At 28.7% G+C, this 26,144-nt stretch overlaps 1 long non-coding RNA gene across 2 annotated transcripts; it reads left to right on the top strand.

The window, feature by feature from the left end:
* Positions 1-2,059: 2,059 nt before the first annotated feature.
* LOC107449686 (uncharacterized) lies at positions 2,060-17,422 on the top strand. 2 transcript variants are annotated; one of them, XR_011637476.2, is made up of 5 exons: positions 2,060-2,222; positions 5,235-5,556; positions 12,755-12,903; positions 14,526-14,616; positions 17,311-17,422. It is a non-coding gene; the product is annotated as an uncharacterized LOC107449686 (long non-coding RNA). The 2 variants fall into 2 exon arrangements; XR_011637475.2 differs by lacking the exon at positions 14,526-14,616 and having other exon boundaries at positions 2,063-2,222.
* Positions 17,423-26,144: the final 8,722 nt, after the last annotated feature.

Below are 26,144 nucleotides of genomic sequence, written 5' to 3'. Positions count from 1 at the left end.
TACTTTTAAAAGAATAAATTCTTCAATTTTTTTTAATTTCAGCAGCTTTTGTTGAATTAATTTAGTTATTAAGATACAATTTCTCGCAGAGAAAAGGAGTCACGAAACTTACAAAACTATTTGATACATAGAACAAAGTTTTTTTTATGATTTTTTTTTTAACAATGTGATACCTGTAAGTGACGTATTGTGGGTATCTCGATCCTGATTGGTTGTTGAAACGTGGCATTTGCTTACGTTAGCAACTGTTTCTTCCCTTCTATTTCGAGTAAGCCAAGCCCGTCAAGCATCAATTCTCTTAAATGATACAGTCCATATTCTTACAAAAAAATTCTTTTACAAAGATTCCAATTCTTTCACAATATATTTCTTACTTAACATACGGGCATGAAGCCATGAAGAATATAAGCAAACTAATTATGCATCGAAGTTGAAAGAGACGCTGAAAACAAACATATATCAAGTCTACAGGAAAATACATAAATAATAAATCAAAATTAAGTAAAAGACGTCGTAGCTGAGAAAGAATTATATTTCAATAAATTCAATGTGCAATACGGCCCTCTATATAATTAACTTCACGCTAATTAACATTTCAATTTATGTGGTGAAACATAATTCAACTTTAACATGCCATTTTGCTTATAAACTATCAGCGAGTATCCGTGGGTATTATATAGTGAAAGATTTCAAAAATCATTACTGGTTTGAAAAATTTAAACTCTCGCAACCCCTGTGAGCCCTCAGAGCTGTTTGTTTCTGTGTGGGCTGAAATAGCTCATGCTCTTGTTAGAAACATTATTTTAGTGAGCATTCACACTGTACTCAATTTAGACGTGCATGTGAATGTAGTTATAATGAGCGCATGTGATCGTATATGTGAATAGTATGCAGGGAGACGAAATGTTCACAATGCGCAAAGTCGTATAATAAGTGTGATCACATATTCTGCTGCTGTTGTTTACTAATGCTACGGTCCAATACTAACCGGTAAGCTTGGTGAAATCAAGCGAATTTAAGTTGTTGTTGTTGCTGTTCATTTACGTCGCACTAGAGCTTCTTAAGGGTCTATTGGGGACGGTATGGGAAACATCCCTGAGAATGATCCGAAGACATGCCATCACAATTTTGATCCACTGCAGAGGGATGGCACCCCCTCTTCGGTAGCCCGACGACCAGCACGCAAAGTCGAGCACTTTACGGTAGCACAGTTTAACGAGGACCAATACCGCACATCCTCGGTCCCTACGCAGACTAATCCAAGTGGTCACCCACCCGCACACTGACCGCAAGCAGTGATGCCTGACTTCGATGATCTGATGGGAACCGTGACTTAACAATCAGTCCACTGCGGGACAGCGAATTTGAGGCAGAGGGTGCGCTTCTTCTTTTTCAGTGGTGCCATCTATGATCAAGAATATGACTTCCGCCAAACACTCGTCACAGCCTGGCTAAGAGCGTTTACTCATTCATACATCCATTCATCCGCAGATCAAAATTTGACCTCAGAGAATGATCAATCTCAAATTCAGTACCCCCATGGGTATTGATTTCGTTTTTGTTGTGGGACCCAACGTGCTTTGTGACCCAACAGAGTTAACGTGCACCAGTTACCTTTTACTGCAAGGGATGTTTTCGGCCGACGGAGATAAAACTCTAATCTTGGACAAGGGCCCAACGCTCTACAAACCAGGTTATGTAGACCATTCGCATATTTTAATGGTATACAGTGAGAATGGTCCCCTGATGTGCGTTTCATTTGCTAACACGTGTGCGAATTACATTCATGTGCTATCCCGTACTCAAATCGGAGGAAATGAAATCAGTCTGGAACTGACCATTCTCACTACATGCGAAAAATTCATAGAAACGAATATGAACTTAATTAGCGAATTTTTAGCTGGTTCTGGCAAATATATTGTGCCGACTAGGCTTTCACTTGCATCCCCTAATTGACCTCTACGAAATTTCAGCATGCAGCAAAAATGGCCCCTAGCTTTTGCATGACGTCATACGTAACTAGTCTGTATAAGTTTTTCAGAACTATTTTATAGTAAATTAATAATGGCAGCAGTTGGCAAACTCCGCGAACTTTTCGAAATCTACTTTTTATCTGATATTTATGCGTCAAATATAAATATTAAAATATCTTCATAAGATTTTTGTATTATTTTGGCTGAGATTCAGAAATTATGATAATTCTGTCAAGTTGTCACTAGTCTGTATGCATTTTCACTGATAAACTCACTTGCATCTATTTGAATTTTAGATAACGAAATAATTATGAAACAAAATATGAGTTACAGAAACAATATTAAAATTTATGTAAACTATCTAAAAGTGTGGGGGAGATTTCCGTATCCTGATTTGTGGCAGTAATTCCCCATAATCGCCAATAATTTCCCATAATTTAAGGAACAAAAAAAATGTTTAAATTAAAAGTATCTAAGAGCTAAGCCCTTTGTTATGATGAAAGGATAATGTAAAAGTTTGCATTATAAGCACTGGCAAATTGTAATGTTTTTCTTTAGCTATGCAGCTAGTAATTTTTCAGAATAGTGATTACAAGTCTTAGAAGTTCTCTTAGAAATCTCTTTTTATGTACCTAGGAGTTAATAGTTTTATTGTTATTATTCTCATATTATTTTAAAATAAATTTTGTTTTCTAATGAAATTAGGAAAAAACCTGAAAAAAAAATTCTTTAGTATTAAGCTGTTTGCATGTCCTCTCCTGTTGTAACTATTTTATTTGAAGATCTAAAAATTCTCTATTTTGTAAATTAATAAATGCTTATTACTGCTTTCTAAAAATGTATTATTTTTACTACAGTCGCTTCCATAAAGTTGTAATGCAATTTTTGTATAAGTAGTTAAGTGAGAACAGGACTCATTATTCTTTTCTTTAATGAGAACATTTTAAGCATAACAATGAAAAAAAATTTCCATTACTCTTTCACTGTTGCAATAGCTTTGATTGCTAAATTACACTGTTCATCCTTACCTACTGTATTCATTGTTGTTTAATTTTAATCTTATCGATATTTTTATTCTATATTGTATTGTTTCATGATAATCTTATAGATATTTATAATTTTTATTCTATGTTCCATGTTGTTTAGTGATAATCTTATAGATACTTATAATTTTTATTGCAGTTGAAAATGGTTCACTAATTTCTGCAACATATATCTTACTTACACCATGTTTCAAGCCATCTTCTATCACTAATATGAAAAATAAAAAAAATGCTCAAAATTGCAACATGTGTCACATATCAAAATTACTCCAAAGGCATTTTATGTTCAAATAGTAATGAAAGTTGTGTATGCTATTAATAATTTTTGTTGTATATTTTGTGGGCATTTATTCATAAATTTGAAAGAAATTAAACTAATAAAAGCACTTGATTTGTTTTTTAGTTTGAAAAATAAATTTATTCACCATTTAAAAATTTATAAATATTTAAACTAGCCATATTTTGTGGAAGTAATTGTTAATTTGATATTGTTTAATTTAATAATTTTTCAATTGACAATTTTCGACAATGTCTGCGGTGCGGATCATCTGTAGTGATCAAGTATTGTTAGTTGTGTGTTGCTAGCGGGGAGCAAAAAGGAACATCTATTCTGGGTAAAATATTTAAAAGATGCTTTTCAATACTCCGAGTTTCAATTGCTAATTGTAGCCCCCAAAATTTTTGGATAAATTGAATAACATATATTTATTAATTTATTTTAGTTAATTTAAAATGGAGAAAGATGTCTTACTATTGTATTTTTTTGCACATCTTTTTTTTTTTCCTTATTTTTTACAAATTTGCCGAGATGTTGAATGAAAAATGTAACAAAAACGTTTGTTATTCAATAAAATATTGAATTGTAAACGAAACTACATTAGTAACATATACTGTTAAAATTTATACTGAATCGAATGGAAGTTTATGAAGTTATGTTATAATTATTATTTAAAGTTGCAAATTAAAATTTAGTAAAAAAATACCAAGTGCAGTTGTTTTAAGTTTGTACATTGAAAAATTAAAGGGATTCCAAAAAAAAAAAATAGCCATTTAAATCTGACACCAAGTTGCACCTAAGGGACTCAAAAACTGAGTTTGTTTCGTTTCCATAGGAGTGTTCTCCCTAACTACACTACATAGGAGTGTTCTCCCTTGTTGTAGAACATCTATATATATATTTCTCTTACACGGCGATAAAAAATAGCCTCATTACAACTCCCCGAATGGCAACGCTAGAAAATCAGCTAAAAATGTCACATGCTAAATCGATGCGATGGCTCAACATATAGCGCTTATAAAAACGGAAACTGAAATAACCAGAGTGTAAAATATTATGTGCTTATGCGCATCGTATTTTTTGTTAAATAATTTATTATATATCAGTTTATAGATGTTAACGAGAAGAGTTTTGTGGTTGCTATGGTGACTAATTAGAATGTAAATTGTTTTTTTGAGAGAGTGTGAGATTTGTTTTTTGGAACTGCGATGCTGTAATTTTATTGTTTAGATAATAAATCTTTCTTTTATATTAAACGTGATAGTAGTTTCATTAATTATTTGATTCGAAGTCCTTGGAGTTTTATTTGAGGTCAGTTTATTTTGTATTTTTTTACAAGAGAGAGCATTCTCACCAAATGAGATTTCTTCCGAAATTCAATGTTTTTCCATTGCAATTCACTTATTTCAATTTTTAATAGGCTTAATTATAGCCAAAATTTTAACCTTTTTAAAGAGATATTAGTTTTAGAAATTTTATCTTAAGATTTTATACTATAGCACATTTCTAATAGGTTTAGCGAATTACATGACATTTATTTGAATTCAAATTTATTTTAATGACTTTATTAAAATAATAATATAAAATATTAAGTATTTACTAAAAAGATGTAATTTTTTTTTTAAAAAAAGTTGTGATATGGATTTGAATGATTGTTTTGAATTCTTAAATTTTTGTGCATTTGCAATGTACCTAAGTTAGTAGCGAGCGAAGCGAGCTTGGTTTGCGAAGCAAACCATATAAGATTGTGTAGCAATTTTTGGGGGTTGGCGAGCGTTAGCGAGCAGGGGGCACAGCCCACTAGTTTGATATAATTCTGTTCTTGACTCACTAAAAAAAATTTTCAGTCTTACATTTTAATAAAATGCTTATTAAATCATGTTTCTTATTTAAAGTTTTTGGTATTAAATTTTATTTATTTATTTAGTATTTTTTTTACAGTTCCAAAAGAAGTTGAAAATGTGACTGCAAGGAAGACTAGGTTTGTGGCTATTTCATTGAGATTCATGATAGTTTGAGCAATGTCTTTGTTTACCTGAAATTCAGGAATTTGGTAACAAAACTAAAGAAATAACTAAGTTAGATGGCTCAAAGACTTGGAACACAACTACCTAATATTCTGTCAGATTGGAGATTGGATGCATACTGAAATTATGGGTGGTATCTTTATGAGGATGAAGAAGAATTAGATGATTCATCAGGAAAATTAACCAAAGCCAAGCTCGTTGGCTTTTGGAGACCAAAGTACAAAAATGAAACTAAGGTTTGAAAAATGTTTTGCTAAATATCATAGAGTAAAATTTGCACATGTACTAAATAAAGTTAGGCTGTAAACCTGTATGAATCCAGATATGCTTTCTTGCATTATTCTTTTGATGAGAAGTTTTAAAATGTCCATTATATTTTAGTTCTAATTAAGAAAAGTTGTTTATTAAAAAGCTATTTCCTAGGAAAAATGGTTTAAGATTTCTTTTTTTATTATTTTAAATAATTGTTGTCATTGAAAAATTTAAATAAATAAAGATTTTATTTTTACATATTGCTTTTTAATTAGTTTTTACTTTTGATAAGATTTTTAACTTTTCTTCCAACTTGTTAATCTCAGAAAAATAAGACTGCTATTTATATTTTTAACTTTTTGTTTATCTAATAAATTAAATTTCATTTTAAATTTAGATTGTTACTTCAAAAATTAAATGTCGAGTTTCAGGACATTGCAGAACAAATTTTACTTTGTTTTATATGTACAGTAGAGTGTTGATAAGTTAAGGTGGACGGGACTGTAGCTTCCTCGAATTTTCTGAGAGTAAAATTATCGCAAATATAAAACTTATTAAACATTTAAATAAATGGTGATAATGTTATTGCTTCCCTTCATCGTCGAAGTAGCACAATGCCGCCTGGAGTTGCCTCGAGCTGTTGCTACATACTAATCGCATTGCAAATTCTAGAGCAGTGAGATCCTCGCCATAACTCATTCATTCCGTGGAATTTGCCAGATTCTCCTTTTTACTGTCCTCTCTTATTGCCAGAGTTTCTATCATTTCTACACTGTCACCATCTGTAAATTCTAATTGTTTATCACTATTTAGCCATTGGTTTACCACTGTCTTGTCTGTGTTTTCACAATCTGAAATTTTTTTTATCATGTGAAATCTGGAACCTGGAATAGTCTGCATCAATGACGAGATCGCTAACTGTAATTTCATTTTTCAGCATTCAGGCGTAGTAATCGTTCTACTTGTGTGCATGCTGGCCATTATTTGGGAGAAAGAGTGATTTTTTTTCATTAGCTCTGATCTAAGGGAAACTCAAACTATTAAGACTCTACTGTGTATATATATGGGTCATTCTCACGAAAACTGTCATTTTTCAGTTCATAAAATCTCAAAAAAGTAAAGTGAATAAAAAGCTCTGAAACTTTTTATATTAATAGAAATATGTAATGGCATTATAAAGAAAGTATATATCCTATACTTAATATTACTTAATAATACTTAATATTTAAATTAATTAATTTTTAAATAATTAATTTAAAATTAATTAATTTATAATAATTAATTAATTAATTTAATAAATAAATTAATTAATTTAATAAATTAATTTATTAATTTTTTAATTTATTTTTCAAATTAATTATTTTCACTGTTTAAAAAGTGAGGGAATGACACTAATAGTGAGGGAATGATATTTTATTTTAATACATGTTTTTATCTAAGTTACATCAACCTAAAGTTTGAAAATGATAACATACTAAGTATATCTAATATTTATTATAATTTAGTCTTATATATTTAATAGTTTTTAGTTTTTACAGGTTTGGGAAATAAAATTGGCTGGCACGATTGAACAAAAAAAAATTTGATAATATACTCATCTTAAATCATTCCCTCACTTCAGCGTCATTCCCTCACTTTATACACTAGTGAGGGAATGACGAATTCAATGAAATTTAAAAATAACAATTAGGCCTAATTAATTTCTGAAGTCAATCACATACAATTATATTCATACAAGAAAGCAACATATAATTATCCACTTTCTCGATGAAGTTGTATTTTATTTTACTCTAAAAAATGACATGAGTGAGTGACAAATGTAAAAAATTTTACCTGGTTTGATTCATTCAAATTTATTCCACAGCAAAGCTTCTTTAAGTTGAAGATGGAAACATACTGCAATTTTGTTCTATGATGCCAGTTGTTAACTTCTGAAGCTTTTATTAAAATATTTTTATTCTAAGAAGATTGCAGGTGATAAGAACATTGTTGTGAGGGAATGATGCGAAACACTGGGGACAAAGTTTAAAATAGTGCTGTGTTAATATTTTTATCAGAAATTAAATATAAAATTGATTTTCTGAATTCTATATTTCAGTATTCTGAAATAAAAAACACGAATTTGTAAAAAAAAAAATTATTTCAGAAACAATTTTTTTCTTTTTTTAAATCAGCAGTGAGGACAAGTGAGGGAATGACATATTGGTATACCCAGAAGCAGAATATTTTCAAACGTTCTGCAACAGGACTTATTAATTTATGTAAATGTTCTGCAAGTATTGCAAAAAAATTCACGTTTTAAAGTACTTAATTTTCATTTATTTAAACACAGGATCATCATTTATTTAAATAAAGGATTTAAAACAGTTACATTATTTTTTGAACCAAGGCAAACATTCTTGATTTGTGACTTTTTCAATTACTTTTGATGTACAAAATTTTGATAATGACAATGATGAGTTATTGATAAAATGCTTATGATAAGAGGGTCCAAACATTAAGATTAGGGCTGCCTTGAAAATCTTTCGCAGTGACAAGTGTCCAGGTGGTGCACCATTTGTGAAGACAAACATTCGCTGATCTGTTGTACCAACAACTTCTTCATCTCCATCATAAGCATTTGGTCTTTTTGAAACAATTCTGTCAATCATGGATCCCCACGATTCACAGATCGCTTCTGAAATAGGAATTGAAAATATTAAAATGATAAACTTTATAAAATTGGGAATTTCTGATTTCAATTCTTTTACTGCTTGCTTTAGAAGCTCACTTGATGAAAATTGTAATTGATTTTTTCTGCTGTCAGCTGAAAATTTATGTACCCATTTTAGAAAAATAGTATAGCCAAAAGCTAATTCATTAATATCCTCCTCAGAATGGCAAAGATATGGGAGAGGGACATTACTTATAAATGTGCTGAAATGTTCCTGTTCAAAAGCAACATCATTCTTGGGAAACAGCAAGTGGTCAAAGCTAAAGAGAATTTTCATTTGTTTAATGACAATATCCACATTTTCCTCTTTTCCAAAATATATTTTATGCTGCTCCAACAAGGAATCAATGTAGATTATGATTTGCATTGCATCTGAGGAAAATATAGAAAGCTCAGAATTATTTGAGACGGAGCGTAATTTTTTGGAGCTAACAGGCAAATCTGGCAGAGGAACTCCTTGAAACATACTTTTTTGGCCAAACATTTCTGATGCACTCTTTGTATTTTTAAACAATGAAGAAGGCAATGACTTCACCATATCTTGGAATTCTTTCTTGCTTTCTGCATTTGCAATGAGGATAAAATGCTCTTTTACAATCTGCAATGAAGATTTCAGGTTAGTGATGTGGTCTGCATATTCCCATGGTAAAAGATCAGAAGTCTGAACCAGTTTTGATGTACATGCTAATAATGAAATTACATCTGAAAATAAAAGAATACGGAATAAGTTTCTTTTACACAACAATTTGTCTCTGAGGCTATCATTTCCACTTGTTTCACAGGCAGCAACAAGGGCTTTGTAATCATTGATGAAAGTGTTGAAAACTTCTTCTAAATATTTAAAAACTAAAGATAAAATGTTTACTTACCATTTATGGAATTCATAAGTTGACTTATTATATCTTTATCCATGGCAATGGTTGAATTGCTTCTAGATGATGTGACTTCTTTTTGCTGTGTTGCAAGATTGATTTCTTCCCTTTTTTCACTTTCAACACCAGCCGAATTAATTACGGATATTTCATTGCTCGTACAAGCTTCCGACAATGCAGAGTCATTCACATGTGCTTTTTTTGTAGAAATATCTCCGCTTTCATTGTTCAATTTTCTTTTGTTTGACAACTGAATAAGAGTAAATAAATTTTTTTCGCTAACCGAATTGTATTTTACAGTTTTCCCAGGGTGTTGTCTCTGGAAATGAATTTTTAAATTTTTCAAAATAATATGCGCGTCGCATTCAAAGCAAGCAACTCTATCACGCTCACGTGCAGACATTTTATTGAAGATTGTAGTAGCTGGTGTTAACAAGTTGTGTGTGATACATTGAGCAGATGACCAGTTAGGACATTCCCATATAACAAGAGCCAATGGGAAAGTGTCATATCCTTATCTATTCATCACTAGAGGGGAAAGTGGGGGGAATTGAGCTTTTAAGCCTTCAAGGTCATTATGGTCTACAGAAGAATGTATGAGATAGGGGATAGTTCTGCAAGACTACGGGAGGGGGGGCAGGTGGGAGGAGGAGGGATAGTTATCAAGATAGAAATTGTTCTGCAGGACTTCGTTTGTTCTGCGACGTACGTCGCAATTTTAGGCACTTTCTGCTTCTGGGTTGGTATATTTTAATTACCTAAAATAAATAAAAAATAAAAATTGATAATTTTATTTTTATTCTTTTGTTAGCTTGCATGCCGAAGGACACTTTCCCTGAATTTTTTTTTTTCGTAAGCTGTAAAACAAACATAAAATATACTGGGGACATGAAAATGACTGTTTTTGTGAGAATGACCCATATATATATATATATGTAACATAAAAAGCATCAATTAAACTTTTATGTTAAATCCTTTTCTTTTATTATTCTAATCGAAATACTTTCTCACACTTTTAAATTCGCATCCTGTCCTTAAATGTATTTTTGGCTCAACTATGCATTAATTAAAAGCAGGATATTTTTCCCTTTGCACTCTATGGGAATCATTCGACCTATTTGATAAACCAATTACAATTACTAAGATTTCCTTCTTTCCCTAAATTGAAACATTTTACGGATTTTACTTTGCAAGATTTTCCCTAACATATAATGAAGAAACACAACTTTTCGTACACACTTTCATGACTGCTCTGTCTTATAATTAATAAATAAATTTTGTACCCTCCTTCCCGGCCTAAAACCTGTTTTAATCCTTCCTCTCGGCAATGATGTTATATATGTATGTCTGAATTGAAATATTTTAATGTTTTAGCTGTCTACAAGCTGAATTAGAATTATGTTCCCCTTTCGTCCCTTTTTCAATTCTAAACCTTCTTTTATTTGATAATTTTTTATTCTGTGCTCTGAAATATTTTACGCTTTTGATCAAACATAAGGGAGTTGCGTCTGTTAATTTCTTACTTAAAGAAATTTTGAAGTTTCATCTGCATTCTTTGTTATCTTATCGATAAATTATTTTTCATTAAATAGTTATAGCTGTTTGTAATTGCTATATTCATTTTGAATTACACTGTGTTATAGATAAGCCAAACGTCTACTTCAAAACTATTTTTTAATAATTAAAGCATGTTTTAATAACTAAAACATTTTTAATGTTAAAACATGTTATTTTCTGTTCTTATTAATTGTTATATTTTCTTATTTTATTAATAATTTTATATAAATATTAATTTCATATTCATATATTAATATCATATACATCAAATTCTATTAAATAACGATGTGTTTGACCTATTATTTTTAATTGAATATTTAATTTATATAAGAGATGTTTTCACGTATATGTCACATATCTCGTTATATGCCCTTTTGTTTATAATGCAAACAAAGTTTTTATGTTTTCGTCTTTATAAAAAACAAGTGTTTTAAATGTTTTTTATTTATAAAAACTAAATAAACAATCATTATTTATTTCTAAAGGAAAAGCCTCACTTATAATTATGAATTTATTTTTTTTTAACATTAAATAATTGTCATTTATAAAAGATGTGTGTACGTAATTAGTATATTATTAATAATCATTTTTAAAACTGAAAATTTATAAAAATATATTTTTATTTATTATTATAAATTAGGAAATGCTTTATTTGTTATAAAAGAAAAATTTTCGATTTCATTTACATTTACAACTATATTTTTTAAAATTTATGTTTTTGGTCTAAAGTTAAATTTTTAATTTTGATACGTCAAATAAACAAACAACTTGTTTGTGATATAGAGCCATTACAAACAAGTAGAGAAATATCATTTTCCCTTGTAAGCAATATTTAAACTATCTTTAAATTGTATGTAATTACTTTTTAAAATTTTCGTAAACATACTATTTTATTTAGTTGTCATTGTCAATTTATTCAAAAAACAAAAAATCTTTCAGCAGCTCTGTGGAAAAGTTGATAACTATCATTATTAAGAAGTATGCAAAATTTTAAAATTCTAAATTGTTATCTTCTCGTCCCTTAATGAGGCAGAAGTTGTGAAAATTAAAACAAAAATTAGTAAAATATCAAGAATTGTATATAAAAAACATATTTTTAAATAACAATGCTTTAAAGGTACCATATTCTTAATTAATCTCTTAATTTTAAAATTTTATACACTGTGGGTAAGAAAATTTACAATTATAAGTTAATAACTTCCAAATGGGTCCTAAATTTTAAAATTTCAATTACTGTCATTGAAAACGAAATAATTAAAGTGTTATTGCACTAATTTGATTTTTACATTTAAAAAAAAAAGATTTAAATATTTTCTAACTTCTAAATCTTAGAAAAATTAAATCTTTTATATTTTGTACTTGATAATTTTTATTATATTATTATTTATTATTATCATTAAAATTAGAATTGAATTTCAAAATTAGATTTTGTATTTAAAAATGAATGTAAGTAATTTTGCAATGTTTTACATATTTTAATGTCAATTAATGAGCAAAATAAGTTTGAACTGCTCTATTCAAAATTCTTGGGCAAGTTTTTTTTTTTTGTTACATCAAAGATATATGCAATATAACAACCATTACTTTTTTTTATAGCCTGCACATGGTGTTCGAAAATAATTGCTTTCAGTATACTATAATATTAGAGTATTAGCCAATTGGGAAGTCAAAAAAATATACACAACATTAGGGGTTTCTTAAAAATTAAACACTTATCAATTCACTATTGAGGAATATGGGACTAAAAAAGCAAAATACAGTTTAAATGCCTGACCAAACTTGAAGCTGTTTCTCGGACCCTTTTTCAACCTCCCTCATTTTATGTTGGTAATGTAACAGGTTTTGTTACTTTCAGATCTGCTTTCCTTAGAGGGGACTTTGATAGCGAAAAATGCCTCAAAATAGTTCAGAACTAGTTAAGCTCCTGGCACGTTTTTAAATATTCGATTTAGTTTTATTGAATTTTTTATTTAGTTTCATTAGAATAATTGTAGCTTGATTAATTGCCTTACAATAAGTGAAATTTTTATATTTTTTCAGATGCCAGATAGAACAGTTGGAAGATTAGAAATACTCTAGCTGGAAACAGAATTAATGTAAGATTAGCCACAAGAATGGAGAATATATAAATGAAATTTTAAGTATTCCACAATATTTTAACTTATTTGAATTCATCTTTACAAACATAGGTAATTTGTGACTGTTTATAATTTCTTAAAATTTGATACTATATATTTTATGAATAGTAATTTTTGTATGAATATTATGATTAATTAATTACGAACTAAACATTCATTTAAAATAAATTCATAAATTCATTCATACTTCTTAAGGAAAAGCTGAAAATTCAGGGAATTTAAAATTAACTTAAAAATCTTTGAGATTACAAAAAAGAAAGAACTTTTGTTTTCAACCTGTAAATATTTAAATTTGATTTACTTTGCTTTTTCAATGAATTTTTTATTTATATCTTACGGATAAAATTGTATGTTTTACAACTTTGGTCATTTCTGTTGACACAGCAATTTGAGGTTAATGAAAAGCTTTTGCTGGAATTTTTTTAAAAATTTACTTTATTGCAACAATATCAAGATTCAAAATGTTTTATTAAAATTTTAAATTGAACTTAAGAAAAGTTATTTAATGCAGTAATTTTAGGTTAACAAAGAGCTTTTATGTATACTTAATGAAAATTTACTTACTATAGCAATTTTAGTTTAACAAAAAGCTTTTATTAAAAATTTACTTGTAATTTTCAATTGTCTTTTTGAAACCTTTTGCTGTGTAATCAGAAAATCTATTTAAGTGACACAAAAAATTCAATATTGAGATTTATATATTCTGGCACCAAAAAAAAAATCAAATATCTTGAATTTTATTATAGTGTTGACTGCAAGATAAAGGTAAATCGTTGCCAATCCACTTTTCTCGAAATCTATCACAAAGCACTCGGGTTGTTTTTTTAAATTTGCATAACAGTATTTGTAAAAATATATATATTTTTTGTAAATGATTAAGGATGCGGTTTGTCTCTTGGTTGAAATTCTTTTAAATGGTGGGAATAGATTTAAAAGTTTGATTTATGTATGGGTGTACCATACTGTATAATAGAATCAGATAATATGTAAGAATGATGATGATTTTGTAACAATACTGGCACATAACTTTTTAATTTTTCCCCCTTTTTCAATTTTATTGGTGTCTTTTGCTTACCAATGGTAATCTCGTGTTTTTTTGACTCATGTATTGCATTTCTGTGTACATTATTTTTTAGAATTGTTGTTCTAAATCAGTTGCTCCTAATTTATTTTGGTTAATGAACATTAAACGATCGACCTTCTTTTAGCAGAGCTCGATAAATAACGTTCATTCCCAAGTGTGAACACTTTAACCAAAAAAAGATTTACAAATTATTTTGAAAAAACTAGCCGTAAAGAATGAAATTTTTTTTCATCTTTTTATTAATTACTGTTTTTTATTTTATGTTCAACAATTGAATTCTCAGGTCTAAGCAGCATCTAGGCCATTTCTGAATTTGTTCCTGGATATATGTATAAGCTGAAACAAATAACATGATTTATTGTTTTTGTGAAATGAGAAAAAAAAACCTATTTTAAACATTAAGAATGATTTTCAGAAAAACATATTTCTTTTTAATTTTACTTCAATTACAAATAATACCACTTTTTATAAATGTATTTTCATTTTTTAACTGACATTTTGATTGTATAATTTCTTAAAATAACCAAAATATGTATTATGTAGATAAGGGATTATTATAATTAGACATTAATATAACTACATATTTCAGAACACTTTTCACGTTAAGAAAAAATGCTAACTCTTAGAACTCTTGAAGGTTCAGCAGAACATCATTTTAGAACCGCTGTACTCTGTCATTGGTGCGTGACCTTTTTTTCCCCTCCTAATCACTGTCCACTTTACTCATCAAAATATTTTTAGCGTCCCCTATAAAATAATAATTATTTTATTTGTGCCATTTTTAGAATTTATTTTGTTGTTATACATCTGTTATAATGCCTTGTTATTGAAAATACACCTAACGACTACTGTTATATCGGAAACTTTTATTACACAAATTTTGTTGAAAATTTTTCATATGTAAAATTTAAAAGTGTTTGCATGAAAATAAAATTAACAAATCACATTATGGTTTGAATGAAATAATTAAATAAAAATTTTCTTATATGGCACAAGTAATTTCATTTTAAAATGTAATCAGATCAACTTGTAACACATTGCCTTTGTTTTTTAGTACAGCTAATATTGAGTGAATACAGAAAAATTTTATCAGTTAGTAATGTTTTATAAATAAACAATTAGAAATTCAAAAGTAGTTATATTTCAATAATGTGCCTTTGATTTATAAAACAAAGAAGAAAATATACCAATTATACAAATAAACTAACTTAATGCACTAAAGTTCTTCTATAAAAAGAGTCGAAAGTGAAGGGAAAATGAACAAAAATGTAAACACTTCAAAAGATTAATTTTTATGCTTTTTTTAAATCAAGTTTAAGTTAAAGAATATGTAAATACAAAATATAGGGAAGGCACTGGGGTACAAAATTTTCAAATTCATACGAAGAACACAGTTTGGTTTAATGTTAATATTGTAAAATGGGTGCTACAGTATTTTCATGTCATTGTAAAAAAGTATTTTTTTCGAACGATAAACTATTTTAATAACCTAACTGTTTTAATATCAAATGTGCTAAGTTAGAATTATTAATTATTCTTCAATGCCAAAACCAAAAGATTTATGAATTTTAGTGTCTAATACTAATTTTATCTATAATTTGTCAAAAACTTTTTAGAAATCCCTAACACACCTTAAATTCCCATATAGATTCCCCTAAAAGCCTTCATTGCATATTCGGGGCAAAAGCACGCCCAGAGGGCAATATTACTCGAGATAACCAAGGAAAACTTTGAATTCCCCCCCCCCCCCAAGGATTAACTTACTGAACAATTTTATGTTGGGAGATTTTTAAAATGAGAAATTTAAGTGTCAGACTTTCTTTCATTCGATTAAAAGGAATTGGTTTAAATCAAGAATTTTATAATCTTCTGAATGAAGAGCTTCAAGTGCCTTCAAAATTACTTTTGCACAAAAATAGTTGCCACATACTTGATGATTTTTCATTTCAAAATTATTGAAAAACTGCTTTAAAGATTATAGAAAGGATTTGAACCTAAAAACAAAATTTATCAAAATGCTGAATTATTTTATTATTTTAAAAATAATCGATAATTTTTAGAAAAGTAATAGAGTATAATATTCGTGCTTTAATTATTTTGAAATATTTTAATAAGAAATTAATCTAAATGATTATGTCTTTTATAACAAGCAGCAATGTTTTGTGTAATATTATTTGTTGTGACAATTACAGACTTGAACACTATATTTTAAACAATTATTAAATAATAAGTATGTTAAAACATATCTTTATTGATGATGATGGATAAACTAATCTTCAATTCACAAATTGGGTGTTTGCATACTTGGTGTTGCCAAAACACTTTAAGAAATAGATATCACATGACATTTTGTGATGACTGCTCTTTTTTTTTTTTTTTTTTTAATTCACTATAATTCTTAGCGTACTTTTATAAATTTAGAATGGTAAAAGTATTTTTAACAAATGATTTCTTTGCGAAACTTTTTAGAACGTGAAATGTTTTGACAATAAAAAGTGTCAAAAAGTACTTTGAGGAGAATTCATCAAGAGATGACTGTTTTTGTCCTTTTGCCCTTTACTCCATATTTTTTTCTCTTCCGCCTCCAACAACGAGTTTTACGAACTGCCAGTTCCAATTTTTCTCATATTTACTCAGCCGTATAACTACGAGCCGGACATTCGGGTACCTATTTTAATTAAATTATATATGTTTTAATAATATTTGAAAATTAATTTATCTGTTATTACTATTTTATTGATATAGACAAAGTGAATCTGATATTAGTAATAATAAAAAAATGTCATAGACTCAACTTTCTATGGGTGATAAAAAAAAATTTGGGAGTATGTATTTTAAATTTTTTATTTTAATATTAGATTTATGTATGCCAAAGAAATTTTGTTGATCTGCCAATAATTACAGCAAAAACTTTCATGAAAATTGTTATAAATAATACCTTTGATTTAACCATTTTAATGATGCGATGTCATGCGTGCCATTTTGTAAGAACATGCAAAGCTCCAATACAAATCTGCTATAGTAGTATATATAGTCTAAATAAAATAAAAAATCCTTGTGTTTTTAAAACAAACTTTAATGGCAAATATCTAAACAATCCCCGAAATTAAACTTATTTACACACTTATTTATCTATTATACAATTTATTTATACACATATTTATATCACAGAAGAATATCTATAGAATTTTTAATTTAGTGGTAAATGACGACATCTTCCGACTGAATGAATTCAGTGCCTCAATGTGGTAAAAAACCTAACTATTACTTTTAGGCAATGAGTATATTGTTTTATTTCATTAACTTTTAAAATTCTTGATATTTGTTTGACTATTTATTTCATTTTAATTCTGTTTTTTTTTCTTCATGCATAGGTGTTGTGTGTTAATGAAGACAAAAGTGCATCTTGTGAAGTTATTTTAATTTCTCATCATTTTTCTTATTCTGAAATTTATATCTACTTTGAATAAAATATATGCTTTTTTAGGTGATGTTTTAATCCTTGTCCCATTAATCCTTTCAACCTATTAAAAGTATAAACATGGAAAAGTATTTTGAATTCAATAACTGACTTTTCGCAAATTATTGTATCGTAAAAATTAGCGTTTGATTGTTATAGTCATGAGCTTCTTTTTGTCATATTAAATGCCAAAAACTGGTTTTAAAGCCTAGGATCATAATCCCAATGTCATAATGCATTCTAATTTCTTATAGTGTATTTAAAACATTAGTTTAAGACACAAATAAAATTTAATAACGTATGAATAATGTTTGGCTTTTATGAGAACTCGTCTAGGCTTGCATGGTTTCCAGTTAATATGACTACGAAGAACAAGACCCTTTGAGCAGGGGTGCCGAATGACTGGTTTTGTTTTGATTTTGGTGTGAGGCTCTTTCCTCCTCTGATTATAATATCTTCTCTTCCTTTTTTCTCGTTTTCTGAAAAAGTAGCTTTTGATTATTTAAAAGAATTTTACATTAGCTCTTTTCTATTTAGATGGCCTTCTTGTTTAGTTAAATTAACATCAATGCCTGTTCCTTTTAAGAAAGGTGAAGCATTAAAATTGCAAGCTAGAAAAGTTGGACCTAATGTTTTTTTTTAGAAATTAAGGAAAAATTTCTGAAGCTGCTTATTCGACAATCTCTAAGAAGAGCATCCTCCGGCTATTAGATTATACTCTAAAAAAGTTAAAAGTAGAAGTTTCCCATTTGGGAAACATAACATTATAAATACTCCTGGAAAAAACACTAAAAGGGTAATCAAGAATTTGAAGACTTAGACAAGATTATATATTTTCCTTATTTTGTTCTCCAGCTTTTTAAAAAATTTTTTAAATATACTTTATTTTAATAATTGTTTCTTCTCTTTTAAAGACTCTTTATATTTTTTCATGTTTTTTTTATGCACATATTTTTAAATTATTTTACGAGTTTTATGTACTTGCAGCTTATCCCAGTAAATAAAACTTATTATTTTTCTTAATTTTCTTTGTTAATGAATCTGATTTTTCTTTTATCCTTTTTGTCTTTATTGTGTTATATCTCACTGCTGTACACAGTACTTATTTGTCGACAAAATTGTGGTTGCATGGCAACGCCTATCATAAAGAAATTGAATACAGTCAAGGTATGATGGGGCCTGTGACCCAGCTGTACCAAATTAACCAAGCATTAAAACTTTTTATAAAATTCAATTTCGGTTAGTTTTTACAAAAATATTTACATTAAAACACAATCAACTGTCTATGTCAGCAAAAACATGTATTAAATGTTTTCAGGTCTAGTTTACTTAAGATTTATTATTTCTTTTTGGATTTTTTTTTTTGTAAACATGATATATTTTTGTTTTGTGTACCTGGCAACTTTGCATAATTAGTTAGTTTATGTTCCACATGGCTTTGTATCTGTCTTTGTGTTAACTCTCAGTGTAAATATATAATGAAAGTACTCGAATGGAAAGAACAGTTGCTAATGTAAACAAATGTCGCGTTTCAACAACCCATCAGGATCGAGATACCCATACCAAGTCACTTGCGGGTATCCAATGAAGAACTTGAGAAAGTTTGAAGAACTTTTTAAGCCTTTCTCAAAACATGGTAAACATTACTATGTCCATTTCTAAAACAAAGAAAAACTTTATTAAAAAAGAAAAACGTGAAATAAAGTAATTTTTTAATATCAAAAAATATTCCGAATAATTCCATATTTATTGAAAAAAATAATAATCGAAAGCACAAGGGGAAAATTTTTGGTCAAAAAGTGGCGATGACAATTTTCGAATCGCCATTTGTTATATTTAGTCACCTTGTGGCCAGTGGAACTGTTAATTCTACCTTATATCCACTGGCGTGACATGTTAATGTCTACAAATAACAAAAAATTAAAGCTGTAAACATACTATAATGAAATATAATATTTATTTATTTATTTTTTTGTAACACTTAACAAAGTGGCTTTTTGAGAGGAGAATTATTGTAATTTTTTTTTTTTTTTTGTATTTTATTTACTTAATATTAGTATATTTACAATAAAGTCGTTCAGTCATACATTCATGAAAAACATTATTCAGATAATGTTATCTTTCATTATGAAGTTGGAAAACAGTGAGAATTGACAACCTGAAAATAAATTTTGAACAGTAAATTGAGTATTTTTTTCCTTTCTAAATTTACCACTTTAATGTGTGCTAAAAGTTTTACTATGGTAAGACTTATAATCTAATATATTTAATTCTCTTACGTGGCTGTATTTCTTTTCCGCCGGTGGCAACAGTTTTAATTTTTAAAGAAGTACTTTGTACAACTAAATAAGATTCTTTTCACAACACTTAAATATTTACTTTATTTTCTTCATATATACAGAGAACAGTCGGCAAAGAATTCTGTTAGGTTAAAAAACATTTCGCTAAAAAAATAACGAATTGGGTATACTATAGTCTAATTCAGGGGCTCTATTCCTACTAAATTTAACTAGTAAACAGCATTTACTGTGAACCTGATTTCTAACATTAAACGAAATGTGTTGTTATGAGTCGCTACTCGTCAGGTTGGAAATGTATTAGTCTAGTTCCTTTTGAAATAATTTATTTTGTTGTTTTATCTAAGTTTATGAATTTAGTAAACATATTTAAAACTCAGCTTATTAATTAAACTAAAAGGTAAATATTATTCCTAGTAAAATTTTCGGAGTGGAAGTAGTTGTGTTTTTTTCATATTATACCCAATTCTAAAAGAAATAAAAATGCTGTTGCCAGCTATAGAATTTTTTGAAAGTTAACTTAGCAACATAAATCAAAATGACATAGAAGCGCAACTAGATCAAAATTATGATACCTGAGTGCTTGACGTAACAAATCCTTCAATTCTGTAAGTGTTGTGTCGCCAAATGCCCAGATAATATTGAAATGTACAGGTTTAGAATTTTCTACAGTGAAAAGTTTTCGGAACTTCAGTATTCAAAAAAGTATACAAAGGTAGACGTTAAGAACGTATCCAATGCGCGAGCATTGGATTGCGAAGCAATCCGAAATGAACTGCTAAAGCAGTTCCGGGGGTTGGCGAGCAGGGGGCGTAGCCTCCTAGTTCATTTATATTAACTTTAAAAAGAAAAAGAAATTTTTTTTTTCTCCACTCAGATAAATTCAGTGTTTTGTTAAAAAAATATTTCTTCTTTACTTTGATATACTGTTTACTTAATAAAACAAGTAGCATTGCAACAGGTTTTCAATAACGAGCCAATCTATTATCAATGGTTGTTAAATTATGCATAATTTAAAAGAGATTTATAATAATAAAAATGAAGCTAGGCAACGCGAATGAAGCCACAAAAACAGAAGAACTCTAGTTTTGCTTCCATAATCACGAACCTTCCTCAGTATCGAAACACAATGAAAGGAGGGAAACAGAGAGATGTAGAAGAAAAAATTCAAACAAGTTGCTACTAAGAAAAAAATGAACAAGGTTTATTATTCTTCATTTGGCCGTTTATAATATAATCTCCTCAAAACAACTGAAATTTACTTAAGAGCCCTTCAAAATTACATAAGCATATAATGGAGTTCGTGATTGGCTTATTCTAAACCTACCTTTAGAAAAATTTCGAATTAAATTCGGGGGTAAAGAAAGAGTTGCGAAATAGTAGTTTCGGAGGTCAAGAACCACAGGAGAAGAAACAAAAATGAATATTAGACTCCAAATTTTATGAAATGAATGAAAACATAAATTTTGTTTTGGACAAAGTTACTTCTTTTACTTGAATTCAAAACTCTAATTATATTACTACAATAAATAGAGCCTGACTAAGGCAGGGGCAGTTGCCCCACATCAGAGGGGGCCCGCCCCCAAATCGAGTAGAAAGTTTATTTTACGTATCCTTCTCTAATGAACTTTTTTTTTAAAAAAAAAAAAATCAATGTAGTGTAAAATTCGTCAGTTTTATGTTAGCTTCTTCATTAATCTATCGTATGAACACAATCTATATTTCAAAATATATGACTTTCTAAGGCGGAATTCAGCTAAATTTTCGCAATTACCATGGACAAATTGGGTCAATCAAAAGCCTGTATTTTTTGCATATCGCAAAATGCGATATGTTTATAAAAATACAGACTTTTGATTAACTTTGATAGAGCCATCGTAATTCCGAAAATTTAGGCTGAATTCCGCCCTTATGTCAGCAAAGATATGAATTTTTCGCGGCTAAATGACTAAGTTAAGTATCAGAAAACTGCATCCGTCATGATGGACATAGTATTGTCAGAAAATCAATAAAATGGACAGAACGATATTTAGTCTGACCATTGGAGGGGGGGGGGAGGACTTTATAGCTATTTTAGGTTCTGGTCAATCTTGTTATCTATAATGAGTTTAAAAATTTAAATACCTCCATAAAGTTTGGTTCTTTATTACTGAAGTAATGAAGCAGAGGGGGGCCCGATTAGGCTAAGTCAGGCCCTGACAGTAAATGTTATAGCAAAAAACAAAGAGAGGATACTGCAACTTTCTTGTGTAAACATGCATCACAGGGGGAGTGAGATTGGTTTATTTTTGCTGACAAGAGGGGGGGGGGGGAGTCTAAAATTGCCAAAACCATGCATACGTAATATTTGAACAATGCCTGATATTTTGAAATAAGATTTTTTAAAAAAAGTAGTCTCATATAATTCGCAATGAATAAATTTCTAAATTATACATTTTAATTTATTAATGTTCTATAAATATATTTCACATTTTTATTAAGAGTTGCTCCCCCCCCCCATCCATATCACGTGGCATATTCCCTCTTAAAAGCAGGGTGCGTAGCGTTTTTAAAGAGTGCTTATTTTCGTTTTTTAAAAGCCCTTAAAGGTGCGTATTCAGGTGTTTTTTAAAAAGTGCTTAATTTTACCTTTTTCAAAATGAGATTTTTTCTTTACTATGTTGATTTTCGCTTCGAATCATGCAAAAAGACACAGTTCACATTGTTCTATTCAACGTTTTCATAATTAATTCAACCCCAATTTATTTCGGCGTATAGTCAGTTCGTAGCGTATGAAAGCGCCATTCGTTTTACATGATTCAAAATTTCATGGTTTTTGACAATTGTCAGAAACAATATCAAAAGGTTTTCTTTATTTTGACATGACGGTTAAAAGAAGATAAAACCGTCGATTGTCAAAAACCTTCAACCATGCCTAATTATAATTTTTAAATTTTTTAAAGTGCTTAAAAATATTTTTTGAGTGCTTAAAAGGTGCTTATTTTTTGTTGAATAATTTGGCTACGCACCCTGTAAAAGTAACTGGACAGCATCTCACGTAGCTAGTTTTTCATTTGTATTTTGATGTTAATATTTCTCATCGCGTGTAAGACTTACACATAAATGACTGATTATATTAACCTTATAGGCTATTTAGTTTTATGGATGCCAGTAGACGCAAATCAGTGTCAAGTTTATCACGAAATGAGAGGTAGAAAAAAAAAGGAATCAAAACACCTGCTAATTCTTGAAACAATTCTAGACGGTGAAGTATTAGTTTCACTTTTTAAACAAAAACAGAAGACCGGCGCCCTCTGTCACTGTTGGCGCGTTAACGGGAAAAACCTGAGGTGACACACAACAAACGTAAGCCCGAGACTGGTACTAAAGGTTGCCAATTTCATGAATTCTTTCTCGCCAAACCTCAATCGGAACTAGGTAATTAAAATATTTAAAAAAAAATTATAAATTATTTTTCTTATTGTAAACACAGTAATAGAAACAATGAACTAGTTTTTGAAGAAAATATCAAAATCGGGGAGAAATATGAAAGGGAAATATAAGCGTCAATTAATCATCTGATGTCCGAATGATTAATTGAAAAATTAAATTGATTAATGGAAAGAAAAACAAAGCTGGATTCAATTTTTTATTTTTTTTTTAAAGTTGGTAAATCCACACATATCCCATACTCGCCAACATTTCAGGTTTGGGCGCAATATTTTTCTAATCTTAGCAAAAATTTTGAAATACATAAAAAAAATTTAAGACGTTTATCAGAGTTTGACCATCTAGTCTTTTATACAACTGTTCACATAATTTATATGTACTGGTGACCAACATTCTTTTAAATCTAATTTATTAAAACATTTGTGCAATATTTTAGTTATCACTAGCAATTAAAAAAATTTCAAATATTTTAGACCAAATTACGATTAGGGGACCATTTTGAAATCTTACTCAGTTTAACAAAATGGAGTAAGTACAGATGGTGACTCACTATAAGTCATACTTGTCAACATAAAAAAAAATCAAGAGGGTGTTTTGCATCATTAAAAAAACAAAAAGTGGTTTTTAATAAAAATATTTAAATTTTTTTTTCTATAGCACAAAAACAAAGTTCCTTGATCTCAATTTTTACGCACAATGTTAAATGCTATAACTTTCAGCATAAATAAGACAAAAGGGTGTTTTTTTGTTTTTGGTCATTGTGTTTTTCGAAGCTCTGTCACCAAGGGAAAAAAACAAGTCATATTTTAAGTACCACTGAACTTATGGCACTTGAAGCAATGCTATGATTTTAAACTATATGTATAATCTTGTCATGAAGAATTATCTGTCTTAAAAGTTATTAAACTTTTTTAAAAATCGCCAATTTGGCGATATTTTTCCTCCTACATGAAAATTATCAAAACCACTGTCTTATTCTCAGTTTTTGCAAATTGTTATATGAGCCCAGGAAATGCAGCATTGGAGTAAGTTTTTAAATAGCAAAAAATTAGACCACAAACGTTTTTCCTTTTCACAAAACTATGGCTTTTTCAAAATAAAAGCTGGCTTTGGATAGGTTTAACTTGACATAGCAGTCATGAGTAACAAAAGCAAACTCAAAGCAGTTATAAAAGTAGCATATTATTCGCAAGAAGGCATTTCATATTACGGCGGAATCTTCGAAAGGCTGCCTTAAGAAAAATGTATTGTGGTTTTTAGCTAAAGTATTTCAAGAGATTCGTTCTATAAATAAAGTAATTCAATCAAAACAAAATACACCCTCTTAATATTTTTTGTATTGAAATATGTCAGGAAAAAAAAATATATATGATCAAGAAACTGTTTTTGTGTTACAAAAACCCAAAAGTATTTTATTTTTTAATGATCGAAAAAAAAAACATCCCTTAGATTTTTTATGCGGAAAAATATAATATTTAACATAATGAGAAAAAAAACTGAGGTCAAAAAATTTGTTGTTTGTGCTACAAAAAGAGTTTTTTTTTTTTCTTTTTAATGACAAAAGAACGGAAAACATCCTCTTATAATTTTTTTTTGTTGAAAAATATATTAAACACAAGGAGAAAAAAAAATTAAGACTAAGAAAATTAGTTTTTGTACTAAAAAAAAAATTGATGCCAAAAAAACACCCTCTTTTTTTTTCTTTAAGGATATTTAAACATTATGCGAAAAAAAAAATTGATGCGTTAAAAGTTGCGAAAAGTTTACAGTAAGTAATATAAAAAAAACGGACCACCCTGAATAATTCTTGATCTAATGATCGGATCTTCTATCACTCAATCTCAATGGCTAGAGGAGGTGACCTCAAATATATTTATTAATTAGTAAAGACGATATTTTAAGTTACGAAATCAAACAGAAACCTATTTTGGGGGTCAGAAATCCGGTTCCATCGAAAAAAGGTATGCTTAAATTGTTTTGTCTAATTTCGTAACTTAAAATGTCGTCTGCACTAACTAATTAGCATATTTGAGGTCACACCCGCGACCTATTAATATTGAATCCTAAAACGTGAAGATTCGATAATTTATTTAGGATGGTCCGTTTATTTATTTTTTTTGGGGGGTCACTGAACATGTAAAACAATTCTGAAAATTTATAAGAAAGGAAAAGGCAAAACTTATTTTAATAAAATTTTTGAAATACTTAATATATTTCTAGAATTTTAATAGTTTAATTACATAGCTCTCACTTTTTTCTTTCTAAGGTCACCAAAATTAAATAAATTTGCTCATTAAAGAAGAAATTATAAACTTTAAGAACACATGAGCTATGGTCCGTCATTTTCTTAAATTGCGTGTAATTTCAAAATGTCCCCTTCATCGTAGTTTTTGCGCAAGCAATTTTAAAAAAAATATTCCAGCCCTTTTTCAGCAAGTACTTTCTCACAAAATTGCATGAAAATGTGAGAGTTGGCGTTCATTGGTCCAGTTCATTTGATTTCGACCCTATATATCAATTAAAGCTCTGGTAGAATATATTAATGTTTGATGCAATTTAAAAGCAGTATTATAACTAAAGTACTTAATATTTTGTAACTAGAGTGTATAAAATAATAATTGCAAGCTAATCCTGAAAAAAAAAAATCAATTTCTAAGTTCAATTCTTTCATGAATTTACTAAGACACAAACTGTTGGCAGAGCAAGTTTTTCTTCAGTATATAATAAATCGTGTGTTTAAAGGGACGTAACACTAAATTGGTATTATTGAAATGTTTTTATCCTATAACAAATTACTCACACTCAATGGAAAGTTATAGTAAGTTAAATGTTTCACAGCAGTCTAATCTACATTTAGTCAATTTTTTTTTAAAATTTTTTAGTCTATTCTGAGCATTAAATAATTATATACATTATTTCCCTGCATAAAACATTCAAGAACTATAAAATGAGGCTTAAAATTTATAACCTTTATATTTATAAATATTATCCTGAACAAAAAAATTTTTTGACTTAATAATTA

This window comes from Parasteatoda tepidariorum, chromosome 10 (assembly GCF_982258835.1).
Source record: "Parasteatoda tepidariorum strain Cologne lab strain chromosome 10, Ptep-v5.0, whole genome shotgun sequence".
NCBI lineage: Eukaryota > Metazoa > Arthropoda > Arachnida > Araneae > Theridiidae > Parasteatoda > Parasteatoda tepidariorum.
The sequence above is the reverse complement of the archived record's forward strand: the minus strand, read 5'-3'. Positions and strand labels throughout refer to the sequence as shown.